General features: G+C 48.1%; 1 long non-coding RNA gene across 1 annotated transcript in view; it reads right to left on the reverse strand.

The window, feature by feature from the left end:
• LOC125878179 (uncharacterized) overlaps positions 1-6229 on the reverse strand; it is a 10193-nt gene extending 3964 nt beyond the window's left edge. Inside the window, exons 1-2 of the long non-coding RNA XR_007447732.1 lie at positions 6128-6229; positions 5593-5670 (exon numbers count right to left, since the gene is read on the reverse strand). This is a non-coding gene — a long non-coding RNA (uncharacterized LOC125878179). The remainder of the gene's footprint in view (positions 1-5592; positions 5671-6127) is intronic.
• Between the last annotated feature and the right edge of the window lie 409 nt (positions 6230-6638).

The raw sequence follows: 6638 nt of genomic DNA on the forward strand, positions 1-6638 counted from the left end.
TCGCCACCAGGCCTCAAATGCTCGGCCTTTACCTGCTGGCAGCACAAGCAACGGGAAACAAAGTCAGCAATATCTCTCCTCATGCCACTCCACCAGTAATGCTGCCTCAAATCACGATACATCTTCGCTGTGCCCGGATGGATAGAGTATCTAGACTCATGGGCCTCAGAAAGTATCAACTGTATCAAATCTCCAACTCTCGGAACACAGATGCGGCTGGCAAATTTCAACACTTCATCAGGATCTAAGGTAGTCTGACCACCATCACCCGCTAACACTCGATCTCTAAGGGCCACCAAGGTATCATCCTCAAACTGGCAACCACGGATCCTATCAAGCAAAGAAGACTGAACTCCCATAAAGGCCAAGACGCGTCTAGAATCTGAGATATCCAACCGAACCATGCTATTAGCTAAGGACTGAATGTCCAAAGCTAAGGGTCGCTCCTCAATAGATAAGAAGGCTAGACTACCCATACTCACCACTTTCCGGCTCAAGGCGTCCGCTACCATATTCGCCTTGCCCGGATGATAGAGAATAGAGAGGTTGTAGTCCTTCAGGAGCTCAATCCAACGACGCTGCCTCGAATTAAGGTCCCTCTGGCTCATAATGTACTGAAGACTCCTATGATCAGTATAGATCTCACATCGAACTCCATACAGGTAGTGCCTCCAAATCTTAAGCGCGAAAACTACCGCCGCCAACTCCAAGTCATGGGTGGGGTAGTTGCGCTCATGGATCTTAAGTTACCTCGACGCATAAGCAATAACCCGGCCCTGCTGCATCAATACACAACCCAAACCAACGCCGGATGCGTCACAATAAACTGTGAAGCCCTCGCCCTCAACTGGAAGAGTTAATATAGGAGCAGTGGTCAATAACTCCTTGAGCCTCAAAAAGCTCGCCTCACACTCTTTTGACCAAACAAAGGGAACATCAACACGAGTCAATCGAGTCAACGGGGCTGCAATAGTAGAAAAGCCCTCAACAAAGCGTCTGTAGTAGCCTGCTAGTCCGACGAAGCTCCGAATCTCAGTAACTGAGGTAGGCCTAGCCCAATCACGAATAGCCTCAATCTTCGCCGAATCTACCATAATACCCTCCTTGGACACCATGTACCCCAAGAAGGCTACAGACTCAAGCCAAAACTCGCACTTTGAGAACTTGGCATAAAGCCGCTGATCTCTCAAAGTCTGGAGCACTATCCTCAAATGCTGCTCATGCTCACTCCAGCTCCGTGAGTATACCAGTATGTCATCAATGAAGACAATGACAAATAAATCAAGGTATGGCCTGAACACACGTGTCATCAAATCCATGAAGGCAGCAGGGGCATTAGTCAACCCAAACGACATCACAAGGAACTCATAGTGGCCGTAACGAGTCCTAAATGCGGTCTTAGGTATGTCCGCTGCCCTAATCCTCAGCTGATGGTACCCGAACCTCAAATCAATCTTAGAAAACACGGCAGCACCCTGAAGCTAATCAAACAAATCATCAATACGAGGCATGGGGTAACGGTTCTTCACCGTCACCTTGTTCAGCTGCTTATAGTCAATACACATCCTCATAGTCCCGTCCTTCTTCTTCACAAACAGAACAGGAGCACCCCAAGGCGACACACTCGGACGGATAAACCCCTTACCTAAGAGATCCTTTAACTGAACACTGAGCTCCCTGAGCTCTGCAAGAGCCATCCGGTAAGGAGGAATAGAAATAGGACGGGTGTCGGGCTCCAAATCTATGGCAAAATCAATGTCACGATCTGGAGGTAGGCCAGGTAGGTCTGTAGGGAACACATCTGCAAACTCTCTAACCACAGGAACTGAGTCAACTGAAGAGCCTTCCTTACTCACATCTCGCACATAAGCCAAATAAGCTAAACACCCAGAAGCAACCAACCGTCTAGCCCACATAAAAGAGATGATCCCTGTTGGTGTGTGACTATAAGCACCCTGCCACAACACTGGGGAAATGCCAGACATGGCTAAACTAACGGTCTTGGCGTAGCAATCCAAGACCGCATGGTAGGGGGATAACCAGTCCATGCCCAAAATCACATCAAAATCAATCATATCTAGCAGAATAAGATCAACTCTAGTATCACAACCTTGGATAGTCACTAAGCAAGATCGCAATATCTGATCCACTACTAAGGACTCACCCACCGGGGTCGAAACATAAACTGGCTCTGCCAAAGACTCAGACCTCATACCTAATCGAGGAGCAAAATAAACAGATACATACGAGAATGTGGACCCGGGATCAAATAATACTGTAGCAGGCTGATGGCATAATAAAAGCGTACCTGTGATAACATCGTCAGATGCCTCAGCCGTCGCCCTCGCCGGGGCTGCGTAGAAATGGCCCTGAGCACCTCTGCCCGATGCATCTGATCTACCACCTAGCCTGCCTCCTCGAGCTCCGCCTCTGGTACCCTGTCGGCTGTCCCGACGACCCTGGTCCTGACCACCACCTCTAGCTAGAGGGGGCACTGCTGAAACTGGTCTAGGTGCAACGGGAGCTGGTACAATCGCTCATCGCCCTCGCCGGGGGCACTCTCTAGACCAATGGTTAAGAACACCGCAATCAAAACACCCCGAAGCTGAACGCCCTGAAGTAACCCGATTGCGGTAGGAAGGGAGGGAATCTGATCCCCTCGAACTCTGGCCCGTACTAGGACCACCCTGGTGATACTGGCCTCCCTCAGAAGCAGGTAATGCTGCCTGAACAGGCCGACTGGACTGACCCTGCTGGAACCTCTGGCGGAGCCTATCATAGGAGTCTCTCCCTCTAGTCTGGGACCCGCTGTAGCTGCCCTGGTAGCGTGCCCTCTTATCGCTGCCCCCTTGAGCCTCGCGATGAATATGCTCTATGGATCGGGCATGGTCAACTACATCAAGAAATGAACGGTCGGCAGAAACTAAATGCTCTGTGTCGACCCTCAGACGGTACCGCAACCCACGTACAAAACAACGAACTCTCTCCTCTTCCGTGGGTAGGATCATGGTAGCATGTCGAGATAACTCATGGAACCTCGTCTCGTACTCTAAGACGGTCATAGGGCCCTGCTCCAATCTGGAGAACTAATCACGAAACCTATCCCTGACGCTCCGTGGCATGAACTGGGCCAAGAAAGCCTCTGAGAACTCACTCCAAGATACAGGAGGCGATCCAGCTGGCCTGGACTCTCGATACGAGCGCCACCACTGCCTGGCCGGACAACGAAACTGATGAGCGGTGAAGTCGACTCCTCTCGACTCCAAGAGGCCTAATGACTGTAGCTGCTCCTGACAAGTGAGCTGGAACTTGTAGGCATCCTCCCCAATCACCCCTGAGAATATCGGTGGTGCCAACCTCTGGAATACCCCGAGCATCTTCTGCTCGCGCAGTGGCATCTCCCCATCCATTAAGTCTGACACGATTGCCATATGAACTGGTGGCGACTGAACCTCTGGTGCCGTTGCGGCAGGCTGACCGTGCGGCGCTGGAACTGGTGCTGCTGCTGCTGGGGCTGGTGCTGGTGCTGGTGCTGCTGGGGCTGGTGCCTGTCGCATCTCCGCAATAGCTGCTAGTATCTGAGTTAGTAGAGCATGAAGATCAGGAGCTGTAGCTGGTGCAGGTGGTGGCTGGGCTGGCCCCGGCCCCACCGGCTGTAAAGGTACATATGCTGCCTGAGGCTCCTCTTCCCTATTTCGGGCTGGTGCTACGGCCCTGCCTCGACCTTGGGGTCGGCATCTACCCCAAGCTAAGGCTCTGCCTGCAGACCCGGGTGCGCCACCCCTGGCCGCGCCACCTCGTGAGCGAGCCATCTTGCGAAAGAGTGAAACAAGTGAGATTTCCAGAAACCAATAAGACACACTGCACGAACGCGAAACAAAAGAGGAAATTTTCCTAAGGACATCCTGTAGCCTCCCGAAGATAAGTTACGGGCGTCTCCACACCGATCCGCAGGACTCTACTAGACGTTAGATCTGTACAGGTGAGACCGATAAACCTGGGGCTCTGATACCAACTTGTCGCGACCTGATTTCTCAAGTCATGATGACACCTACTATAACCCACCAGTAGGTAAGCCACCCCGTAACCCGGAACAACAAGTAATGGGTCTGAGGATAGAAACTAAACAAGAGTAGGCAAATAACAATATAAACAGGCGGAAGCAAACCAAAAACATATATACAAATAAAGATCCCTCCCAGAACCTGGAAGTCACTAGTACAGAGCTACTAACAAAATGAGTACAAGTCCCAAAAGTGGACAACAGAGACTGAACTATCTCGAAAGGTAAAAGACAAGTCTATATATACAGATGGAGACTGAAATAGTACAAAATGTCGTGTGCTCACCCCCGTCTCCGATCAGACTGCTCCAAGCTCGATCAACGCTGGCTACTAGTGCCCGGACCTGCATCACGAAATAGATGCAGAGCGTAGCATGAGTACCAAAACAATATGTACCCAGTAGGCATCATAGGCCGACTGAACTTGAAAAGTAAAGGCAATATGAAAAGAAGGAATAATATAAACCGAGGGTCAAAAGCGGAAATCTAAGTAACAATGGAATGCACACGAGTGTACAAAGAACTAACTAAAGTAATCTATAAGCTAACTACACCTAACGAGACCCCCATAAGCCCAGAAGGTACACTCGTGCGCAAGTTAAATAAAAACCCGAACGAACCCCCATAAGCCCGACGAGTACACAGAATAACTATAACTAAAGAGAATTGCATAAAAGAACCCAAAAACGAAGAACATCAAACCAGAACCTCAACCCTAATTAGTAGAATCTGACAGTACGGAGGTCGGACCTCGAATCGGATGCTCACCAGAAGTACCTAAGTAACCAATCACAAGTATCAAGTATATGAGGCCGAAACTCTAACCGGATGCTCTGTATAAATATCTGGGCAATAGAGGCCGGACCTTAAACCGGATGCTCTATATAAGTATCTGGGCAATAGAGGTCGGACCTTAAACCGGATGCTCTATAAAGGTGCCAATGTAGCTGCTGAAAGAGTCCCAATCGATCCATACTCATAAATGTCCGTGAAACGTCATCCACACATAGCCAATCAATGTAAATCCTTGGAACCAAATTGAAAACCAAATTCAAATCGCGAAGTAGAATTAGTGTCGCCGACGTAACTCGTGAAGCCGTAACATCGGGGAAAAATAAGGATAACTATAGTCGGAGAAAGAGTATCGCCTAACTAAGGCCCAAACTATCAGACTCAAGTCTGCTACACAAGTCTACAGGGATCTAAGCCGGCCGAGCGACATCAGGGCAAAACTAAGGCCTATTGGATCCGAATAATGTATTTCTAAGGCAAGCCCTAGTCAAACCTAAACTAAGGCTCAACATGCTTCAAATAAACAATAATTAAGTATGCAAGTACTCCACATAGTGAGGAGGGTCCGTTAATAATACAAAGCATACTCACAGTTACCCGATAATTCCCGAAATAGGCCGAAAACATGATTTCTTAACACCTACTCAAGATTCAATGACTACCCAACCCAAATCCCAACTAATCAACATGCATTCACATTCTCGAGCTCAATCTAACAGAGGGAAACCGTAGCCTACCTGTAGGCCGATCACACGCGCTCCAAAATCACTCCTTCGAAGCTTTCCCTTTCCGAACGGTCTCGAAACGCTGCCCCGCTATCAAAAATAGAGTCACAACGTTAATACGATCGTTTAGACACTAAAATCACAACAAACGGAGATGGGTCAATTTTGGAGTAAAAAGGGGAATCGTGGGACCCGCGCCGGAAATTCCAAAATTAACCCCAAAAGTGGATCCTAACCAGTACCCCCAGCTCATGTCCCAAAATGGGACACAATTCGGGGCTCGGGAACAACACAATATCAACATACAACCAAAACCCAAATTTTCTCAAAAATTAGAAATGGGACAGCAGTTGAATCAGCGTATTTACCAAAAACGAGCGGTCTACAGTAAAAACTGACAACACCACAATGTTCTCCTCGAAAAATCACTCAGGGTAGTCTCAAAAATCCAAAATTGGATCTAAAATGGCTAAGAAAACAAGTCTCAAAAATTCCCAAAATCAAGCTCACAAAAAGGGTGAGGCAGCAGGTATTTCACAAAATTTACCTCAAACGGAGACTCCAAATCACTATCCGAGCTCACCAACGCGTTGTCCTCGAAAAATCTCACAACTTTGCCTTTTGAATCACCCAAATCGGTTGAGAGATGAGAGAGTTATGAGGGTTTGAAGTTTGGGAAAGTTGGCTGATTTTGCTGCAATTTATTGCAGAAAATCTGCAATAATTCCAAAATTTAAAACTCCGACGGGGTGCTCCGAACTCGTTCGGAACCCCGTGCACTCAAACGAGATATGCAACCATACCAAATTTGGTATTCCATACTCAACGGCGCAGTCAAAATTTCCATCAGAGGTCATTTCGATAAAAAGTGGGTCTCACTTCCAATAGCCAATTTATGTCAAAACCCACAAAAGGGCTCGGATAGATATCGAAAACCTTCAGACACAAAAGAAGGGTCAATCTAGACCAAACTCGACATTCTGGAGCTAACCACACTAACGGAATTCTCATCCAAGCGCGTTTACTCAGAATGTTGACTAAAGTCAAACTTAGGCTTA

This window comes from Solanum stenotomum, chromosome 10, assembly GCF_019186545.1.
Source record: "Solanum stenotomum isolate F172 chromosome 10, ASM1918654v1, whole genome shotgun sequence".
In the NCBI taxonomy this organism is placed as follows: domain Eukaryota; kingdom Viridiplantae; phylum Streptophyta; class Magnoliopsida; order Solanales; family Solanaceae; genus Solanum; species Solanum stenotomum.